We start from the raw sequence: 20,000 nt of genomic DNA, 5'->3' as shown, positions 1-20,000 counted from the left end.
GTGTGAGGGGTAGGCATGTGTGTGAGTAAGGAGTGAGCATGTGTGTGTATGTATATGTGCGTGCATGCGCATGTGTATGTGAGGGGTGTGCATGTGTGTGTAACGGGTGAGAGTGTGTGTGTGTAACGGGTGAGAGAGGGTTTATGTGTGTGTGTGTAAGGGGTGAGGGAGTGTGTGTGTGTGAGGGGTGAGCATGTGTGTGTGAGGGGCGCGCATGTGAGGGGCGAGCGTGCACGTGTGAGGGGCGAGCGTGCGTGTGTGAGGGGCGAGCGTGCGCGTGTGAGGGGCGAGTGTGCGCCCGTGTGTGAGGGATGAGCACAAGTGTGTGGTATGTGTGAGGGGTGAGAGTGTGTGTGTGTCTGTGTGTGTGTGAGAGAGAGGGGCACATGTGTGTGTGTGAGGGGTGAGCGTGTGTGTGTGTGAGAGATGGGTGAGCATGTGTGTGTGTGTGAGGGGTGAGCATGTGCGTGTCTGTGTGTGAGGGGTAAGCATGTGTGTGTGTAAGGAGTAAGCATGTGTGTGTATGTATATGAGTGTGCATGCACGTGTGTGTGTGAGGGGTGTGCATGTGTGTGTAACGGGTGTGTGTGTGTGTAATGGGTGAGTGGGTGTGTGTGATAGACTGTATATGTATGACGGTTGAGTGTGCATGAGTTGTGTGTGAGGACTGGGTAGGCGTGTGAGGAGTGTGTGTGTGTGGGGGGGTGCTGAGTGGTGCATGTGCATGTGAGGGGTGAGCATGTGTGTAAGGGGTGAGTGAGTGTGTGTGTGTGTGTGTGTGAGTGAGCGTGTGTGTGTGAGGGGTGAGTGTGTGTGTGATGCGTGAGCGTGTGTGTGTGTGTGTGAGAGAGGTGAGCATGAATGTGTGTGTGTGAGGGGCAAGCGTGTATGTGTGAGGGGTGTGTGTGTGAGGCGTGAGCGTGTAGGTATGTGTGTGTGTGTGTGTGTGTGTGTGTGAGTGAGGGGTGAGCGTGTGTTTGTCTGTGCGTTAGGGGCGAGCATGTGTGCGTCTGTGTGTGAGGGGTAAGCGTGTGCGTGCGTGTGAGGGGCCAGCATGTGTGTGTGTTTGTGTGTGTGAGTGGTGAATGTATGTGTGTGTGTGTGTGAGAGAGGTAAGCATGAATGTGTGTGTGTGAGGGGTGAGCATGATGTGTGCGTGAGGGGTAAGCATGTATGTGTGAGAGGGCTAAGCATGTATGTGTGTGTGTGAGGGGTGAGCATGTGTGTGTGTGTGTGTGTGTGTGAGGGGTGAGCGTGTGTGTGTGTGTGTGCGTGTGTGAAGGGTCAGCGTGTGTGTGTGTGTGGGGCAAGCGTGTGAGGGGCGAGCGTGCGCGTGTGAGGGGCGAGCGTGCACGTGTGAGGGGCGAGCGTGCACGTGTGAGGGGCGAGCGTGCACGTGTGAGGGGCGAGCATGCTCGTGTGTATAAGGGGTGAGCACATGTGTGTGTGCATGTGTGAGGGGTGAGAGTGTGTGTGTGAGTGTGAGGGGTGAGCTTGTGTGTGTGTAAGGAGTGAGCATGTGTGTGTATCCATATGTGCGTGCATGCACATGTGTACGTGAGGGGTGTGCATGTGTGTGTAACGGGTGAGAGTGTGTGTGTGTGTAACGGGTGAGAGAGGGTTTATGTGTGTGAGGGTTGAGCGTGTGTGTGTGAGGGGCACGCGTGTGAGGGGCGAGCGTGCGCCTGTGAGGGGCGAGCGTGTGAGGGGCAAGCGTGCGCGCGTGAGGGGCGAGCGTGCGCCCGTGTGTGAGGGGCGAGCGTGCGCCCGTGTGTGAGGGGCGAGCACATGTGTGTATGCATGTGTGAGGGGTGAGAGTGTGTGTGTGTGTGAGAGAGAGGGGCAAGTGTGTGTGTGTGAGGGGTGAGCGTGTGTGTATGTGTGTGTGTGTGTGAGAGATGGGTGAGCATGTATGTATATGTGTGTGAGGGGTGAGCGTGAGTGTGTGTGTGGGGTGAGCGTGCGTGTGTGTGTGTGTCTGTGTGGGGGGTGAGCATGGGTGGGTGTGTGTGTGTGTGTGAGAGAGATGGGTGAGCATGTGTTTGTGTGTATGTGAGAGGTGAGCATGTGCGTGTCTGTGTGTGAGGGGTAAGCATGTGTGTGTGTAAGGAGTGAGCATGTGTGTGTATGTATATGAGTGTGCATGCGCGTGTCTGTGTGAGGAGTGTGCATGTGTGTGTAAAGGGTGTGTGTGTGTGTGTGTGTAACGGGTGAGAGAGGGTTTATGTGTGTGTGTGTAAGGGGTGAGTGGGTGTGTGTGATAGACTGTATATGTATGACGGTTGAGTGTGAGTGAGTTGTATGTGAGGACTGGGTATGCGTGTGAGGAGTGTGTGTGTGTGTGGGGGGGCTGAGTGGTGCATGTGCATGTGAGGGGTGAGCATGTGTGTAAGGGGTGAGTGAGTGTGTGTGTGTGAGTGAGCATGTGTGTGTGAGGGGTGAGTGTGTGTGTGATGCGTGAGCGTGTGTGTGTGTGTGTGTGTGTGAGAGAGGTGAGCATGAATGTGTGTGTGTGAGGGGCAAGCATGTATGTGTGAGGGGTGTGTGTGTGAGGCGTGAGCGTGTATGTGTGTGTGTGTGTGTGAGTTAGGGGTGAGCGTGTGTGTGTCTGTGAATTAGGGGTGAGCATGTGTGCGTCTGTGTCTGAGGGGTGAGCGTGTGCGTGCGTGTGAGGGGCCAGCGTGTGTGAGCGTGTGAGGGGACAGCGTGTGTGTGTGTTTGTGTGTGTGAGTGGCAAATGTATGTGTGTGTGTGTGTGAGAGGTGAGCATGAATGTGTGTGTGTGAGGGGTGAGCATGAATATGTGCATGAGGGGCAAGCGTGTGTGTGTGTGTGAGGAGCAAGCGTGTGAGGGGCAAGCATGCACGTGTGAGGGGCGAGCGTGCGCCCGTGTGTGAGGGGCAAGCACATGTGTGTGTGCATGTGTGAGGGGTGAGAGTGTGTGTGTGTGTGTATGAGAGAGAGGGGCAAGTGTGTGTGTGTGAGGGGTGAGCGTGTGTGTGTGTGTGAGAGATGGGTGAGCATGTATATACATGTGTGTGAGGGGTGAGCGTGGGTGTGTGTGAGGGGTGAGCATGGTTGTGTGTGTGTGTGTGGGGTGAGCGTGCGTGTGTGTGTGTGTGTCTGTGTGGGGGGGGTGTGCGTGGGTGGGTGTGTGTGTGAGAGATGGGTGAGCATGTGTGTGTGTGTGAGGGGTGAGCATGTGCGTGTCTGTGTGTGAGGGGTAAGCATGTGTGTGTAAGGAGTGAGCATGTGTGTGTAACGGGTGTGTGTGTGTGTAACGGGTGAGAGAGGGTTTATGTGTGTGTGTGTGTAAGGGGTGAGTGGGTGTGTGTGATAGACTGTATATGTATGACGGTTGAGTGTGAGTGAGTTGTGTGTGAGGACTGGGTATGTGTGTGAGGAGTGTGTGTGTGTGGGGGGGGCTGAGTGGTGCATGTGCATGTAAGGGGTGAGCATGTGTGTAAGGGCTGAGTGAGTGTGTGTGTGTGAGTGAGCGTGTGTGTGTGAGGGGTGAGTGTGTGTGTGATGCGTGAGCGTGTGTGTGTGTGTGTGTTTGTGTGTGTGTGAGAGGTGAGCATGAATGTGTGTGTGTGAGGGGCAAGCGTGTATGTGTGAGGGGTGTGTGTGTGAGGCATGAGCGTGTATGTGTGTATGTGTGTGAGTGAGGGGTGAGCGTGTGTGTGTCTGTGCGTTAGGGGCGAGCATGTGTGTGTGTGTGTGAGGGGTGAGCGTGTGCGTGCGTGAGGAGCCAGCGTGTGTGCGCGTGTGAGGGGACAGCGTGTGTGTGTGTGGTTGTGTGTGTGAGTGGCGAATGTATGTGTGTGTGTGTGTGTGTGTGTGTGTGTGAGAGGTGAGCATGAATGTGTGTGTGTGAGGGGTGAGCATGAATGTGTGCGTGAGGGGCAAGCGTGTGTGTGTGTGAGGGGCAAGCATGTATGTGTGAGAGGGGTAAGCATGTATGTGTGTGTGTGAGGGGTGAGCATATGTGTGTGTGTGTGTGTGAGGGGTGAGCGTGTGTGTGTGTGTGAAGGGTCAGCGTGTCTGTGTGTGTGGGGCAAGCGTGTGAGGGTTGAGCGTACACCTGTGAGGGGCGAGCGTGCGCATGTGAGGGGCGAGCGTGCGCGTGTGAGGGGCGAGCGTGAGCGTGTGAGGGGTGAGCGTGTGCGTGTGAGGGGCGAGCGTGCGCATGTGAGGAGCGAGCACGCGCGCGTGTATGAGGGGTGAGCACATGTGTGTGTGCATGTGTGAGGGGTGAGAGAGTGTGTGTGTGAGTGTGTGAGAGAGAGGCATGTGTGTGTGTGAGGGGTGAGCATGAATTTGTGTGTGTGTGAGGGGCCAGCGTGTATGTGTGTATGTGTGTGTGAGGGGTGAGCATGTGCATGTCTGTGTGTGAGGGGTGAGCATGTGTGTGTATGTATATGTGCGTGCATGCGTGTGTGTATGTGAGGGGTGTGCATGTGTGTGTAACGGGTGAGAGTGTGTGTGTAACGGGTGAGAGAGGGTTTATGGGTGTGTGTGTGTAAGGGGCGAGCGAGTGTGTGTGTGAGGGGTGAGCGTGTGTGTGTGAGGGGCGCGCGTGTGAGGGGCGAGCGAGCGCCTGTGAGGGGCGAGCGTGTGAAGGGCGAGCGTGCGCGTGTGAGGGGTGAGCGTGCGCCCGTGTGTGAGGGGTGAGCATGCGCCCGTGTGTGAGGGGCGAGCACATGTGTGTGTGCATGTGTGAGGGGTGAGAGTGTGTGTGTGTGTGAGAGAGGGGCAAGTGTGTGTACGTGAGGGGTGAGCGTGTGTGTATGTGTGTGTGTGTGTGTGTGTGAGAGATGGGTGAGCATGTATGTATATGTGTGTGAGGGGGGAGCGTGGGTGTGTGTGAGGGGTGAGCGTGGTTGTGTGTGTGGGGTGAGCGTGCGTGTGTGTGTGTGTGTGAGGGGGGGTGTGCGTGGGTGGGTGTGTGTGTGTGTGTGTGAGAGATGGGTGAGCATGTGTGTGTGTGTGTGTGTGTGTGTGTGTGTGTGAGGGGTGAGCATGTGCATGTCTGTGTGTGAGGGGTAAGCATGTGTGTGTGTAAGGAGTGTGCATGTGTGTGTATGTATATGAGTGTGCATGCGCATGTGTGTGTGAGGAGTGTGCATGTGTGTGTAACGGGTGTGTGTGTGTAACTGGTGAGAGAGGGTTTATGTGCGTGTGTGTGTGTGTAAGGGGTGAGTGGGTGTGTGTGATAGACTGTATATGTATGACGGTTGAGTGTGAGTGAGTTGTGTGTGAGGACTGGGTATGCGTGTGAGGAGTGTGTGTGTGTGGGGGGGCTGTGGGGTGCATGTGCATGTGAGGGGTGAGAATGTGTGTAAGGGGTGAGTGAGTGTGTGTGTGTGAGTGAGCGTGTGTGTGTGAGGGGTGAGTGTGTGTGTGATGCGTGAGCATGTGTGTGTGTGTGTGTGTGAGAGAGGAGAGCATGAATGTGTGTGTGTGAGGGGCAAGCGTGTATGTGTGAGGGGTGTGTGTGTGAGGACTGAGCGTGTATGTGTGTGTGTGTGTGTGTGTGTGAGTGAGGGGTGAGCATGTGTGAGTCTGTGCGTTAGGGGCGAGCGTGGGTGTGTGTGAGGGGTGAGCGTGGTTGTGTGTGTGTGTGTGGGGGGGGTGAGCGTGGGTGGGTGTGTGTGTGTGTGTGTGTGTGAGAGAGATGGGTGAGCACGTGTGTGTGTGTGCGTGAGGGGTGAGCATGTGCGTGTCTGTGTGTGAGGGGTAAGCATGTGTGTGTGAGGGGTGTGCATGTGTGTGTAACAGGTGTGTGTGTGTGTAACAGGTGAGAGAGGGTTTATGTGTGTGTGTGTGTAAGTGGTGAGTGGGTGTGTGTGATAGACTGTATATGTATGACGGTTGAGTGTGAGTGAGTTGTGTGTGAGGACTGGGTATGCGTGTGAGGAGTGTGTGTGTGGGGGGGGCTGAGGGGTGCATGTGCATGTGAGGGGTGAGCATGTGTGTAAGGGGTGAGTGAGTGTGTGTGTGTGAGTGAGCGTGTGTGTGTGAGGGGTGAGTGTGTGTGTGATGCGTGAGTGTGTGTGTGTGAGAGAGGTGAGCATGAATGTGTGTGTGTGAGGGGGAAGCGTGTATGTGTGAGGGGTGTTTGTGTGAGTGAGGGGTGAGAGTGTGCGCGTCTGTGCGTTTGGGGCGAGCATGTGTGCGTCTGTGTGTGAGGGGGGAGCGTGTGCGTGCGTGTTAGGGGCCAGCGTGTGTGTGCGTGTGAGGGGACAGCGTGTGTGTGTTTGTGTGTGTGAGTGGCGAATGTATGTGTGTGTGTGTGTGTGTGTGAGAGGTGAGCGTGAATGTGTGTATGTGAGGGGTGAGCATGAATGTGTGCGTGAGGGGCAAGCGTGTATGTGTGTGAGGGGCAAGCATGTATTTGTGAGAGGGGTAAGCATGTATGTGTGTGTGTGAGGGGTGAGCATGTGTGTGTGTGTGTGTGTGTGAGGGGTGAGCGTGTGTGTGAGGCAAGCGTGTGAGGGGCGAGCGTGCACGTGTGAGGGGCGAGCGTGTGCGTGTGAGGGGCGAGCGTGCGCACGTGTATGAGGGGTGAGCACATGTGTGTGTGCATGTGTGAGGGGTGAGAGTGTGTGTGTGTGAGTGTGTGAGAGAGAGGCATGTGTGTGTGTGAGGGTTGAGCATGAATTTGTGTGTGTGTGAGGGGCCAGCGTGTATGTGTGTGTGAGAGGTGAGTGTGTGTGTGTGTGAGGGGTGAGCGTGTGTGTGTGTGTGTGTGAGGGGTGAGCTTGTGTGTATGTGTGTGTGTGTGTTGGGTGAGCATGAGTGTGTGTGTGTTGGGTGAGCGTGAGTGTGTGTGTGTTGGGTGAGCGTGAGTGTGTGTACGTGTCTGTGTGTGTGAAGGGTCAGCGTGTGTGTGTGTGTATGTGTCTGTTTGTGTGAAGGGTCAGGGTGTGTGTGTGTGTGGGGCAAGCATGTGAGAGGTGAGCGTGTGTGTGAGAGAGAGAGGCAAGTGTGTGTGTGTGAGGGGTGAGCATGAATGTGTGTGCGTGTGAGGGGCAAGCGTGTATGTGTGTGAGGGGCAAGCGTGTATGTGTGACAGGGGCAAGCATGTATGTGTGTATGTGTGTGTGTGAGGGGTGAACGTGAGTGTGTGTGTATGTGTCTGTATGTGTGTGTATGTGTCTGTGTGTGTGAAGGGTCAGGGTGTGTGTGTGTGTGTGTGTGTGGGGCAAGCGTGAGGGTTGAGTGTGCGCGTGTGAGGGGCGAGCGTGTGCGTGTGAGGGGCGAGCGTGCACAGGTGAGGGGCGAGCGTGCACGTGTGAGGGGCGAGAGTGCGCATGTGAGGGGCAAGCGTGCATGTGTGAGGGGCAAGCGTGCGCATTTGAGGGTTGAGAGTGCGTATTTGAGGGGCAAGCATGCACGCGAGTGGCAAACGTGCATGTGTGACGGGCAAGCGTGTGAGAGGCAAACGTGAGCTCATGTGTGAGGGGTGAGCACCTGTGTGTGTGCATGTGTGAGGGGTGAGAGTGTGTGTGTGTGTGTGTGTCAGAGAGAGGCAAGTGTGTGTGTGTGAGGGGTGAGCGGGTGTGTGTGTGTGTGGGGGGGGTGAGCGTGTGTGTGTGTGTCTGTGTGTGAGGGGTGAGCGTGTGTGTGTATGTGTGTGTATGAGGGGTGAGCATGTGTGTGTATGTATATGTGTGTGCATGCGCGTGTTTGTGTGAGGGGTGTGCATGTGTGTGTAACAGGTGAGAGTGTGTGTGTGTGTGTGTGTAACGGGTGAGAGAGTGTTTATGTGTGTGTGTGTGTGTGTGTGTGTAAGCATGAGTGGGTGTGTGTGTATATGTATGACGGTTGAGTGTGAGTGAGTTGTGTGTGAGGACTGGGTATGCATGTGAGGAGTGTGTATGTGTGCGGGGGCTGAAGGGTGCATGTGCATGTGAGGGGTGAGCATGTGTGTGAGGGGTGAGCGTATGTGTGTGTGTGTGAGAGATGTGTGAGCATGTGTGTGTGTGTGTGTGTGAGGGGTGAGCGTGTGTGTGTGAGGGGTAAGCGTGTGTGTGTGGGGTCAGCATGTGTGTGTGTGTGTGTGAGAGAGATGGGTGAGCATGTGTGTATGTGTGTGTGAGAGGTGAGCATGTGCGTGTCTGTGTGAGGGGTGAGCATGTGTGTGTGTAAGGAGCGAGCAAGTGTGTGTATGTATATGTGTGTACATGCGAGTGTGTGTGAGGGGGGTGCATGTGCGTGTAACGGGTGAGAGAGGGTTTGTGTGTGTGTGTGTGTGTGTAAGGGGTGAGTGGGTCAGTGTGATAGACTGTATATGTATGACAGTTGAGTGCGAGTGAGGTGTGTCTGAGGACTGGGTATGCGTGTGAGGAGTGTGTGTGTGTGGGGGGAGGGTAAGGGGTGCATGTGCATGTGAGGGGTGAGCATGTGTGTAAGGGGTAAGTGAGTGTGTGTGAGTGAGCATGTGTGTGTGAGGGGTGTGTGTGTGAGGCATGAACGTGTATGTGTGTGTGTGTGTGTGTGTGTGAGTGAGGGATGAACGTGTGTGCGTCCGTGTGTGAGGGGCGAGCGTGCGTGTGTGAGGGGCAAGCAGCGCGTGAGGGGCGGGCGTGCGCGTGTGAGGGGCGAGCGTGCGCGTGTGAGGGGCGAGCGTGCGCGTGTGAGGAGCGAGCGTGCGCGTGAGGAGCGAGCGAGAGCGTCTGAGGGGCAAGCGTGCACGTGTGAGGGGCAAGCGGCGCGCGTGTGTGAGGGTGAGCACGTGTGTGTGTGCCTGTGTGAGGGGTGAGAGTGAGTGTGTGTGTGTGAGAGAGAAGCAAGTGTGTGCGTGTGAGGGGTGAGCGTGTGTGTGTGTGTGAGGGGTGAGCGGGTGTGTGTGTGTGTGGGGGGGGTGAGCGTGTGTGTGTGTGTCTGTGTGTGAGGGGTGAGCGTGTGTGTGTATGTGTGTGTATGAGGGGTGAGCATGTGTGTGTATGTATATGTGCGTGCATGCGTGTGTGTATGTGAGGGGTGTGCATGTGTGTGTAACGGGTGAGAGTGTGTGTGTAACGGGTGAGAGAGGGTTTATGGGTGTGTGTGTGTAAGGGGCGAGCGAGTGTGTGTGTGAGGGGTGAGCGTGTGTGTGTGAGGGGCGCGCGTGTGAGGGGCGAGCGAGCGCCTGTGAGGGGCGAGCGTGTGAAGGGCGAGCGTGCGCGTGTGAGGGGTGAGCGTGCGCCCGTGTGTGAGGGGTGAGCATGCGCCCGTGTGTGAGGGGCGAGCACATGTGTGTGTGCATGTGTGAGGGGTGAGAGTGTGTGTGTGTGTGAGAGAGGGGCAAGTGTGTGTACGTGAGGGGTGAGCGTGTGTGTATGTGTGTGTGTGTGTGTGTGAGAGATGGGTGAGCATGTATGTATATGTGTGTGAGGGGGGAGCGTGGGTGTGTGTGAGGGGTGAGCGTGGTTGTGTGTGTGGGGTGAGCGTGCGTGTGTGTGTGTGTGTGAGGGGGGGTGTGCGTGGGTGGGTGTGTGTGTGTGTGTGTGAGAGATGGGTGAGCATGTGTGTGTGTGTGTGTGTGTGTGTGTGTGTGAGGGGTGAGCATGTGCATGTCTGTGTGTGAGGGGTAAGCATGTGTGTGTGTAAGGAGTGTGCATGTGTGTGTATGTATATGAGTGTGCATGCGCATGTGTGTGTGAGGAGTGTGCATGTGTGTGTAACGGGTGTGTGTGTGTAACTGGTGAGAGAGGGTTTATGTGCGTGTGTGTGTGTGTAAGGGGTGAGTGGGTGTGTGTGATAGACTGTATATGTATGACGGTTGAGTGTGAGTGAGTTGTGTGTGAGGACTGGGTATGCGTGTGAGGAGTGTGTGTGTGTGGGGGGGCTGTGGGGTGCATGTGCATGTGAGGGGTGAGAATGTGTGTAAGGGGTGAGTGAGTGTGTGTGTGTGAGTGAGCGTGTGTGTGTGAGGGGTGAGTGTGTGTGTGATGCGTGAGCATGTGTGTGTGTGTGTGTGTGAGAGAGGAGAGCATGAATGTGTGTGTGTGAGGGGCAAGCGTGTATGTGTGAGGGGTGTGTGTGTGAGGACTGAGCGTGTATGTGTGTGTGTGTGTGTGTGTGTGTGAGTGAGGGGTGAGCATGTGTGAGTCTGTGCGTTAGGGGCGAGCGTGGGTGTGTGTGAGGGGTGAGCGTGGTTGTGTGTGTGTGTGTGGGGGGGGTGAGCGTGGGTGGGTGTGTGTGTGTGTGTGTGTGTGAGAGAGATGGGTGAGCACGTGTGTGTGTGTGCGTGAGGGGTGAGCATGTGCGTGTCTGTGTGTGAGGGGTAAGCATGTGTGTGTGAGGGGTGTGCATGTGTGTGTAACAGGTGTGTGTGTGTGTAACAGGTGAGAGAGGGTTTATGTGTGTGTGTGTGTAAGTGGTGAGTGGGTGTGTGTGATAGACTGTATATGTATGACGGTTGAGTGTGAGTGAGTTGTGTGTGAGGACTGGGTATGCGTGTGAGGAGTGTGTGTGTGGGGGGGGCTGAGGGTTGCATGTGCATGTGAGGGGTGAGCATGTGTGTAAGGGGTGAGTGAGTGTGTGTGTGTGAGTGAGCGTGTGTGTGTGAGGGGTGAGTGTGTGTGTGATGCGTGAGTGTGTGTGTGTGAGAGAGGTGAGCATGAATGTGTGTGTGTGAGGGGGAAGCGTGTATGTGTGAGGGGTGTTTGTGTGAGTGAGGGGTGAGAGTGTGCGCGTCTGTGCGTTTGGGGCGAGCATGTGTGCGTCTGTGTGTGAGGGGTGAGCGTGTGCGTGCGTGTTAGGGGCCAGCGTGTGTGTGCGTGTGAGGGGACAGCGTGTGTGTGTTTGTGTGTGTGAGTGGCGAATGTATGTGTGTGTGTGTGTGTGTGTGTGAGAGGTGAGCGTGAATGTGTGTATGTGAGGGGTGAGCATGAATGTGTGCGTGAGGGGCAAGCGTGTATGTGTGTGAGGGGCAAGCATGTATTTGTGAGAGGGGTAAGCATGTATGTGTGTGTGTAAGGGGTGAGCATGTGTGTGTGTGTGTGTGTGTGAGGGGTGAGCGTGTGTGTGAGGCAAGCGTGTGAGGGGCGAGCGTGCACGTGTGAGGGGCGAGCGTGCGCGTGTGAGGGGCGAGCGTGCGCACGTGTATGAGGGGTGAGCACATGTGTGTGTGCATGTGTGAGGGGTGAGAGTGTGTGTGTGTGAGTGTGTGAGAGAGAGGCATGTGTGTGTGTGAGGGTTGAGCATGAATTTGTGTGTGTGTGAGGGGCCAGCGTGTATGTGTGTGTGAGAGGTGAATGTGTGTGTGTGTGAGGGGTGAGCGTGTGTGTGTGTGTGTGTGAGGGGTGAGCTTGTGTGTATGTGTGTGTGTGTGTTGGGTGAGCATGAGTGTGTGTGTGTTGGGTGAGCGTGAGTGTGTGTGTGTTGGGTGAGCGTGAGTGTGTGTACGTGTCTGTGTGTGTGAAGGGTCAGCGTGTGTGTGTGTGTATGTGTCTGTTTGTGTGAAGGGTCAGGGTGTGTGTGTGTGTGGGGCAAGCATGTGAGAGGTGAGCGTGTGTGTGAGAGAGAGAGGCAAGTGTGTGTGTGTGAGGGGTGAGCATGAATGTGTGTGCGTGTGAGGGGCAAGCGTGTATGTGTGTGAGGGGCAAGCGTGTATGTGTGACAGGGGCAAGCATGTATGTGTGTATGTGTGTGTGTGAGGGGTGAACGTGAGTGTGTGTGTATGTGTCTGTATGTGTGTGTATGTGTCTGTGTGTGTGAAGGGTCAGGGTGTGTGTGTGTGTGTGTGTGTGGGGCAAGCGTGAGGGTTGAGTGTGCGCGTGTGAGGGGCGAGCGTGTGCGTGTGAGGGGCGAGCGTGCACAGGTGAGGGGCGAGCGTGCACGTGTGAGGGGCGAGAGTGCGCATGTGAGGGGCAAGCGTGCATGTGTGAGGGGCAAGCGTGCGCATTTGAGGGTTGAGAGTGCGTATTTGAGGGGCAAGCATGCACGCGAGTGGCAAACGTGCATGTGTGACGGGCAAGCGTGTGAGAGGCAAACGTGAGCTCATGTGTGAGGGGTGAGCACCTGTGTGTGTGCATGTGTGAGGGGTGAGAGTGTGTGTGTGTGTGTGTGTCAGAGAGAGGCAAGTGTGTGTGTGTGAGGGGTGAGCGGGTGTGTGTGTGTGTGGGGGGGGTGAGCGTGTGTGTGTGTGTCTGTGTGTGAGGGGTGAGCGTGTGTGTGTATGTGTGTGTATGAGGGGTGAGCATGTGTGTGTATGTATATGTGTGTGCATGCGCGTGTTTGTGTGAGGGGTGTGCATGTGTGTGTAACAGGTGAGAGTGTGTGTGTGTGTGTGTAACGGGTGAGAGAGTGTTTATGTGTGTGTGTGTGTGTGTGTGTAAGCATGAGTGGGTGTGTGTGTATATGTATGACGGTTGAGTGTGAGTGAGTTGTGTGTGAGGACTGGGTATGCATGTGAGGAGTGTGTATGTGTGCGGGGGCTGAAGGGTGCATGTGCATGTGAGGGGTGAGCATGTGTGTGAGGGGTGAGCGTATGTGTGTGTGTGTGAGAGATGTGTGAGCATGTGTGTGTGTGTGTGTGTGAGGGGTGAGCGTGTGTGTGTGAGGGGTAAGCGTGTGTGTGTGGGGTCAGCATGTGTGTGTGTGTGTGTGTGAGAGAGATGGGTGAGCATGTGTGTATGTGTGTGTGAGAGGTGAGCATGTGCGTGTCTGTGTGAGGGGTGAGCATGTGTGTGTGTAAGGAGCGAGCAAGTGTGTGTATGTATATGTGTGTACATGCGAGTGTGTGTGAGGGGGGTGCATGTGCGTGTAACGGGTGAGAGAGGGTTTGTGTGTGTGTGTGTGTGTGTAAGGGGTGAGTGGGTCAGTGTGATAGACTGTATATGTATGACAGCTGAGTGCGAGTGAGGTGTGTCTGAGGACTGGGTATGCGTGTGAGGAGTGTGTGTGTGTGGGGGGAGGGTAAGGGGTGCATGTGCATGTGAGGGGTGAGCATGTGTGTAAGGGGTAAGTGAGTGTGTGTGAGTGAGCATGTGTGTGTGAGGGGTGTGTGTGTGAGGCATGAACGTGTATGTGTGTGTGTGTGTGTGTGTGTGTGTGAGTGAGGGATGAACGTGTGTGCGTCCGTGTGTGAGGGGCGAGCGTGCGTGTGTGAGGGGCAAGCAGCGGGTGAGGGGCGGGCGTGCGCGTGTGAGGGGCGAGCGTGCGCGTGTGAGGGGCGAGCGTGCGCGTGTGAGGAGCGAGCGTGCGCGTGAGGAGCGAGCGAGAGCGTCTGAGGGGCAAGCGTGCACGTGTGAGGGGCAAGCGGCGCGCGTGTGTGTGGGTGAGCCCGTGTGTGTGTGCCTGTGTGAGGGGTGAGAGTGAGTGTGTGTGTGTGAGAGAGAAGCCAGTGTGTGCGTGTGAGGGGTGAGCGTGTGTGTGTGTGTGAGGGGTGAGCGGGTGTGTGTGTGTGTGGGGGGGGTGAGCGTGTGTGTGTGTGTCTGTGTGTGAGGGGTGAGCGTGTGTGTGTATGTGTGTGTATGAGGGGTGAGCATGTGTGTGTATGTATATGTGCGTGCATGCGTGTGTGTATGTGAGGGGTGTGCATGTGTGTGTAACGGGTGAGAGTGTGTGTGTAACGGGTGAGAGAGGGTTTATGGGTGTGTGTGTGTAAGGGGCGAGCGAGTGTGTGTGTGAGGGGTGAGCGTGTGTGTGTGAGGGGCGCGCGTGTGAGGGGCGAGCGAGCGCCTGTGAGGGGCGAGCGTGTGAAGGGCGAGCGTGCGCGTGTGAGGGGTGAGCGTGCGCCCGTGTGTGAGGGGTGAGCATGCGCCCGTGTGTGAGGGGCGAGCACATGTGTGTGTGCATGTGTGAGGGGTGAGAGTGTGTGTGTGTGTGAGAGAGGGGCAAGTGTGTGTACGTGAGGGGTGAGCGTGTGTGTATGTGTGTGTGTGTGTGTGTGAGAGATGGGTGAGCATGTATGTATATGTGTGTGAGGGGGGAGCGTGGGTGTGTGTGAGGGGTGAGCGTGGTTGTGTGTGTGGGGTGAGCGTGCGTGTGTGTGTGTGTGTGAGGGGGGGTGTGCGTGGGTGGGTGTGTGTGTGTGTGTGTGAGAGATGGGTGAGCATGTGTGTGTGTGTGTGTGTGTGTGAGGGGTGAGCATGTGCATGTCTGTGTGTGAGGGGTAAGCATGTGTGTGTGTAAGGAGTGTGCATGTGTGTGTATGTATATGAGTGTGCATGCGCATGTGTGTGTGAGGAGTGTGCATGTGTGTGTAACGGGTGTGTGTGTGTAACTGGTGAGAGAGGGTTTATGTGCGTGTGTGTGTGTGTAAGGGGTGAGTGGGTGTGTGTGATAGACTGTATATGTATGACGGTTGAGTGTGAGTGAGTTGTGTGTGAGGACTGGGTATGCGTGTGAGGAGTGTGTGTGTGTGGGGGGGCTGTGGGGTGCATGTGCATGTGAGGGGTGAGAATGTGTGTAAGGGGTGAGTGAGTGTGTGTGTGTGAGTGAGCGTGTGTGTGTGAGGGGTGAGTGTGTGTGTGATGCGTGAGCATGTGTGTGTGTGTGTGTGTGAGAGAGGAGAGCATGAATGTGTGTGTGTGAGGGGCAAGCGTGTATGTGTGAGGGGTGTGTGTGTGAGGACTGAGCGTGTATGTGTGTGTGTGTGTGTGTGTGTGTGAGTGAGGGGTGAGCATGTGTGAGTCTGTGCGTTAGGGGCGAGCGTGGGTGTGTGTGAGGGGTGAGCGTGGTTGTGTGTGTGTGTGTGGGGGGGGTGAGCGTGGGTGGGTGTGTGTGTGTGTGTGTGTGTGAGAGAGATGGGTGAGCACGTGTGTGTGTGTGCGTGAGGGGTGAGCATGTGCGTGTCTGTGTGTGAGGGGTAAGCATGTGTGTGTGAGGGGTGTGCATGTGTGTGTAACAGGTGTGTGTGTGTGTAACAGGTGAGAGAGGGTTTATGTGTGTGTGTGTGTAAGTGGTGAGTGGGTGTGTGTGATAGACTGTATATGTATGACGGTTGAGTGTGAGTGAGTTGTGTGTGAGGACTGGGTATGCGTGTGAGGAGTGTGTGTGTGGGGGGGGCTGAGGGGTGCATGTGCATGTGAGGGGTGAGCATGTGTGTAAGGGGTGAGTGAGTGTGTGTGTGTGAGTGAGCGTGTGTGTGTGAGGGGTGAGTGTGTGTGTGATGCGTGAGTGTGTGTGTGTGAGAGAGGTGAGCATGAATGTGTGTGTGTGAGGGGGAAGCGTGTATGTGTGAGGGGTGTTTGTGTGAGTGAGGGGTGAGAGTGTGCGCGTCTGTGCGTTTGGGGCGAGCATGTGTGCGTCTGTGTGTGAGGGGTGAGCGTGTGCGTGCGTGTTAGGGGCCAGCGTGTGTGTGCGTGTGAGGGGACAGCGTGTGTGTGTTTGTGTGTGTGAGTGGCGAATGTATGTGTGTGTGTGTGTGTGTGTGAGAGGTGAGCGTGAATGTGTGTATGTGAGGGGTGAGCATGAATGTGTGCGTGAGGGGCAAGCGTGTATGTGTGTGAGGGGCAAGCATGTATTTGTGAGAGGGGTAAGCATGTATGTGTGTGTGTGAGGGGTGAGCATGTGTGTGTGTGTGTGTGTGTGAGGGGTGAGCGTGTGTGTGAGGCAAGCGTGTGAGGGGCGAGCGTGCACGTGTGAGGGGCGAGCGTGCGCGTGTGAGGGGCGAGCGTGCGCACGTGTATGAGGGGTGAGCACATGTGTGTGTGCATGTGTGAGGGGTGAGAGTGTGTGTGTGTGAGTGTGTGAGAGAGAGGCATGTGTGTGTGTGAGGGTTGAGCATGAATTTGTGTGTGTGTGAGGGGCCAGCGTGTATGTGTGTGTGAGAGGTGAATGTGTGTGTGTGTGAGGGGTGAGCGTGTGTGTGTGTGTGTGTGAGGGGTGAGCTTGTGTGTATGTGTGTGTGTGTGTTGGGTGAGCATGAGTGTGTGTGTGTTGGGTGAGCGTGAGTGTGTGTGTGTTGGGTGAGCGTGAGTGTGTGTACGTGTCTGTGTGTGTGAAGGGTCAGCGTGTGTGTGTGTGTATGTGTCTGTTTGTGTGAAGGGTCAGGGTGTGTGTGTGTGTGGGGCAAGCATGTGAGAGGTGAGCGTGTGTGTGAGAGAGAGAGGCAAGTGTGTGTGTGTGAGGGGTGAGCATGAATGTGTGTGCGTGTGAGGGGCAAGCGTGTATGTGTGTGAGGGGCAAGCGTGTATGTGTGACAGGGGCAAGCATGTATGTGTGTATGTGTGTGTGTGAGGGGTGAACGTGAGTGTGTGTGTATGTGTCTGTATGTGTGTGTATGTGTCTGTGTGTGTGAAGGGTCAGGGTGTGTGTGTGTGTGTGTGTGTGGGGCAAGCGTGAGGGTTGAGTGTGCGCGTGTGAGGGGCGAGCGTGTGCGTGTGAGGGGCGAGCGTGCACAGGTGAGGGGCGAGCGTGCACGTGTGAGGGGCGAGAGTGCGCATGTGAGGGGCAAGCGTGCATGTGTGAGGGGCAAGCGTGCGCATTTGAGGGTTGAGAGTGCGTATTTGAGGGGCAAGCATGCACGCGAGTGGCAAACGTGCATGTGTGACGGGCAAGCGTGTGAGAGGCAAACGTGAGCTCATGTGTGAGGGGTGAGCACCTGTGTGTGTGCATGTGTGAGGGGTGAGAGTGTGTGTGTGTGTGTGTGTCAGAGAGAGGCAAGTGTGTGTGTGTGAGGGGTGAGCGGGTGTGTGTGTGTGTGGGGGGGGTGAGCGTGTGTGTGTGTGTCTGTGTGTGAGGGGTGAGCGTGTGTGTGTATGTGTGTGTATGAGGGGTGAGCATGTGTGTGTATGTATATGTGTGTGCATGCGCGTGTTTGTGTGAGGGGTGTGCATGTGTGTGTAACAGGTGAGAGTGTGTGTGTGTGTGTGTGTAACGGGTGAGAGAGTGTTTATGTGTGTGTGTGTGTGTGTGTAAGCATGAGTGGGTGTGTGTGTATATGTATGACGGTTGAGTGTGAGTGAGTTGTGTGTGAGGACTGGGTATGCATGTGAGGAGTGTGTATGTGTGCGGGGGCTGAAGGGTGCATGTGCATGTGAGGGGTGAGCATGTGTGTGAGGGGTGAGCGTATGTGTGTGTGTGTGAGAGATGTGTGAGCATGTGTGTGTGTGTGTGTGTGAGGGGTGAGCGTGTGTGTGTGAGGGGTAAGCGTGTGTGTGTGGGGTCAGCATGTGTGTGTGTGTGTGTGTGTGAGAGAGATGGGTGAGCATGTGTGTATGTGTGTGTGAGAGGTGAGCATGTGCGTGTCTGTGTGAGGGGTGAGCATGTGTGTGTGTAAGGAGCGAGCAAGTGTGTGTATGTATATGTGTGTACATGCGAGTGTGTGTGAGGGGGGTGCATGTGCGTGTAACGGGTGAGAGAGGGTTTGTGTGTGTGTGTGTGTGTGTAAGGGGTGAGTGGGTCAGTGTGATAGACTGTATATGTATGACAGTTGAGTGCGAGTGAGGTGTGTCTGAGGACTGGGTATGCGTGTGAGGAGTGTGTGTGTGTGGGGGGAGGGTAAGGGGTGCATGTGCATGTGAGGGGTGAGCATGTGTGTAAGGGGTAAGTGAGTGTGTGTGAGTGAGCATGTGTGTGTGAGGGGTGTGTGTGTGAGGCATGAACGTGTATGTGTGTGTGTGTGTGTGTGTGTGTGTGAGTGAGGGATGAACGTGTGTGCGTCCGTGTGTGAGGGGCGAGCGTGCGTGTGTGAGGGGCAAGCAGCGCGTGAGGGGCGGGCGTGCGCGTGTGAGGGGCGAGCGTGCGCGTGTGAGGGGCGAGCGTGCGCGTGTGAGGAGCGAGCGTGCGCGTGAGGAGCGAGCGAGAGCGTCTGAGGGGCAAGCGTGCACGTGTGAGGGGCAAGCGGCGCGCGTGTGTGAGGGTGAGCACGTGTGTGTGTGCCTGTGTGAGGGGTGAGAGTGAGTGTGTGTGTGTGAGAGAGAAGCAAGTGTGTGCGTGTGAGGGGTGAGCGTGTGTGTGTATGTGAGGGGTGAGCGTGTGTGTGTGAGGGGTGAGCATGTGCGTGTCTGTGTGTGAGGGGTGAGCATTTGTGTGAGTGAGCTTGTGTGTGTATGTATATGTGTGTGCATGCGCGTGTGTGTGTGAGGGGTGTGCATGTGTGTGTAACGGGTGAGAGTGTGTGTGTGCGTGGAACGGGTGAGAGAGGGTTTACGTGTGTGTGTGTGTGTATGAGGGGTGAGTGGGTGTGTGTGATAGACTATATATGTATGACGGTTGAGTGTGAGTGAGTTGTTTGTGAGGACTGGGTATGCGTGTGAGGAGTGTGTGTGTGTGGGGGGGGGCTGAGGGGTGCATGTGCATGTGAGGGGTGAGCATGTGTGAAGGGGTGAGTGAGTGTGTGTGTGTGAGTGAGCGTGTGTGTGTGAGGGGTGAGTGTGTGTGTGTGAGGGGCGAGCGTGCGCGTGTGAGGGGTGAGCGTGCGCGTGTGAGGGGCGAGCGTGCGCCCGTGTGTGAGGGATGAGCACATGTGTGTGTACATGTGTGAGGGGTGAAAGTGTGTGTGTGTGTGTGTGTGTGTGTGTGTGTGTGAGAGAGAGAGAGGGGCAAGTGTGTGTGTGTGAGGGGTGAGCACGAATGTGTGTGCGTGTGAGGGGCAAGCGTGTATGTGTGTGAGGGGCAAGCGCGTATGTGTGAGAGGGGCAAGCATGTATGTGTGTATGTGTGTGTGTGAGGGGTGGGCGTGTGTTTGTGTGTGTGTGTGTGTATGTGTGTGAGGGGTGAGCACGTGTGTGTGTGTGTGTGTGTTGGGTGAGCCTGAGTGTGTGTGTATGTGTCTGTGTGTGTGAAGGGTCAGGGTGTGTGTGTGTGTGGGGCAAGCGTATGAGGGATGAGCGTGCGCGTGTGAGGGGTGAGCGTGCGTGTGAGGGGCGAGCATGCACGTGTGAGGGGCGAGCGTGCACGTGTGAGGGGGCGAGCGTGCACGTGTGAGGGGCGAGCGTGCGCATTTGAGGGGTGAGCGTGCGTATTTGAGGGGCGAGCATGCGCGCGAGGGGCGAGCGTGCATGTGTGAGGGGCGAGCGTGTGAGGGGCAAACGTATGCTCGTGTGTGAGGGGTGAGCACCTGTGTGTGTGCATGTGTGAGGGGTGAGAGTTTGTGTGTGTGTGTGTGTGTGTGTGTGAGAGAGAGGCAAGTGTGTGTGTGTGAGGGGTGAGCGGGTATGTGTGTGTGTGAGGGGTGAGCGGGTGTGTTGTGTGTGTGAGAGGGGTAAGCATGTGTGTGTGTGTGTGTGTGTGTGAGGGGTGAGCATGTGTGTGTAAGGAGTGAGCATGTGTGTGTATGTATATGTGTGTGCATGCGCGTGTGTGTGTGAGGGGTGTGCATGTGTGTGTAACGGGTGAGAGTGTGTGTGTGTGTAACGGGTGAGAGAGGGTTTGTGTGTGTGGGTGTGTAAACGTTGAGTGGGTGTGTGTGAGAGACGGTATATGTATGATGGTTGAGTGTGAGTGAGTTGTGTGTGTGAGGACTGGGTATGCATGTGAGGAGTGTGTGTGTGTGGGGGTTCTGAGGGGTGCGTGTGCATGTGAGGGGTGAGCATGTGTGTGAGGGGTGAGCGTATGTGTGTGTGTTTGTGTGTGTGTGACAGATGTGTGAGCATGTGTGTATGTGTGTGTGAGGGGTGAGCGTGAGTGTGTGTGTGAGGGGTGAGCGTGTGTGTGTGGGGTGAGCATGTGTGTGTGAGAGAGATGGGTGACCATGTGTGTATGTGTGTGTGAGAGGTGAGCATGTGCATGTCTGTGTGTGAGGGGTGAGCATGTGTGTGTGTAAGGAGTGAGCATATGTGTGTATGTATATGTGTGTGCATGCGAGTGTGTGTGAGGGGTGTGCATGTGCATGTAACGGGTGAGAGAGGGTTTATGTGTGTATGTAAGGGGTGAGTGGGTGAGTGTGATAGACTGTATATGTATGACGGTTGAGTGCGAGTGAGGTGCGTCTGAGGACTGGGTATGCGTGTGAGGAGTGTGTGTGTTGGGGGGGGTGAGGGGTGCATGTGCATGTGAGGGGAGATCATGTGTGTAAGGGGTGAGTGAGTGTGTGTGTGAATGTGTGTGTGAGTGAGCGT

This window comes from Carcharodon carcharias, chromosome 15 (genome assembly GCF_017639515.1).
Source record: "Carcharodon carcharias isolate sCarCar2 chromosome 15, sCarCar2.pri, whole genome shotgun sequence".
NCBI lineage: Eukaryota > Metazoa > Chordata > Chondrichthyes > Lamniformes > Lamnidae > Carcharodon > Carcharodon carcharias.
This window is presented reverse-complemented; position numbering follows the sequence as displayed.